Source organism: Melanotaenia boesemani, chromosome 10 (genome assembly GCF_017639745.1).
Source record: "Melanotaenia boesemani isolate fMelBoe1 chromosome 10, fMelBoe1.pri, whole genome shotgun sequence".
Lineage (NCBI taxonomy): Eukaryota > Metazoa > Chordata > Actinopteri > Atheriniformes > Melanotaeniidae > Melanotaenia > Melanotaenia boesemani.
Window position 1 is genome coordinate 19,400,938 of NC_055691.1, and position 1,967 is coordinate 19,402,904.

Sequence of the window (1,967 nt, forward strand, 5' to 3'; positions counted from 1 at the left end):
GTTCATGAGTGGAGCATGTCCACACCCCTCTCCGGGAGAGGATCCCAGTGCAAAGCTGTGGAATACATTACCAACTGAACTTAAGACAATATCTGAGTTTAAAACCTTCACTGCTAGGCTTAAATTTTGGCTTAAAACAAACCAAAACTGTACCCACTTGTAAATGAATTATAGATTTTGTATTGTGTGTTTAGGTTAGTTTTATATAGGTTTTGTAAGACATATGTGTATTTAAATGTATTGTAATATAGTGTAGAAAGGCCCAACCAGTAACAAGAGTTGAGAACTAGCTTTGGCTAAAAACTCTGCATGGCATCAGCTACAATATTTTGTGACTACCGTATATTACCAAATAAACGCCCTTGGGCAAATAACCGCCCATGTCCTAATAGCCGCCCAGGGTCTGACCCCATTTTGTGAATTAACCGCCTCTTCCGAATAACCGCCTATGTCCAAATAGCCGCCGACCGGCTGTTATTTGGATAATTTAGATTAATATAATATTGATTTCATTAAGCCCAATTTATAAGCTACTAGGAAAAGCAAAGGTGCAGTAATTCTGGTAATTACGGAAACAGCACACACGCGGAGTCCAGAGACTCACTCACTCAACAACAACAAACCCAGAGGAAAAGTTTTAACATGGCAAGCAACAGCAGTGAGTTGAATGAACATGATACCGGTACGCCACAACTCATGGACGGGAATAATTTACGGGGGAAGAAGAACAGAAAGTTTGACGTAAAGTTCAAGCTAGCCGTTGTGAAGTATGCGGAGCAGAATTCTGGTTTGGCAGCGGCCAGGCAGTTTAACGTTGACCCAAAACGTGTACGAGAATGGAAGCAAAAAAAAGGAGAACTACTATCTCAGTCGGCAATCGATGGAAAACGGGCTCGCTTATCTGGTGGAGGTAGGAAGAAAGTGAGCGAGGAGCTTGATGCTAATTTGTGTCAGTGGATACATCATGTTCGTGGACAGAACCACCGCGTGTCCCGCAAAATGATCCGCATTAAGGCGAAGGAGATGTATGCTACCGTGAGTGACAAGAGAGACGACGGGGTGGTGTTTGGTGCAACGAGCGGCTGGCTTAATCGATTCCTGCGTCGGAACAACTTTTCCCTCAGGAGGAGAACAACTGTTGCACAGAAGGACGCTCCCGTCGAGAAGATTGTCAACTTCCTCGTTTTCTCTACTAAACAGATAGAGGCCAAGAAAATCCAGCCCAAGAATATTATCGCCATGGATGAAACAGCCGTCTGGTTTGACATGGTTGGTTCCAGTACGGTCAGTGAGAGGGGCGCCCGCTCCATTTGCCTCAAAACAACCGGCCACGAGAAGGCACGCGTCACGGTGGCTCTTGCAGCCAAAGCAGACGGGACAAAGCTAAAGCCTTACATTGTGTTTAAAGGTGCTGTCCGTGATGTAAAGGCTATGCAGAGCATCCCCGGTGTGATCATAGCTTCCTCCAAGAATGGCTGGTTTAATGACGACCTGACAAAGGATTGGCTCCAGAGGGCAGTGGGGAAATTCCACTTCGGACCGAGGCTACTAGCGTGGGACTCGTACCGATGCCATATCAGCGAGGCCACGAAGGCAGAGCTCAAAAGGGGCTACAACCTTACAATGGCTGTTATACCTGGAGGTTGCACAAAGTACCTGCAGGCCCCAGATGTTGTGTGGAATGGCCCTTTCAAAGCGCAGCTCCGTGACTACTATGATAACTGGATGGCTGGTGATAAAGACAAGACCTACACCAAGTCAGGGAACCTGAGAGCCCCTTCTCGCCGCCTCCTGGTCGACTGGGTCCTGGGAGCATGGGATGCACTGGATCGGGACACTCTGATCAACTCATTCAAGGTAGGCTGTGTGTGTGTGTGTGTGTGTGTGTGTGTGTGTGTGTGTGTGTGCGCGTGCGTGCGTGCGTGCGTGTCTGTGTGTTGCAAACAGTAGCTTAGCTGATTGTTGCT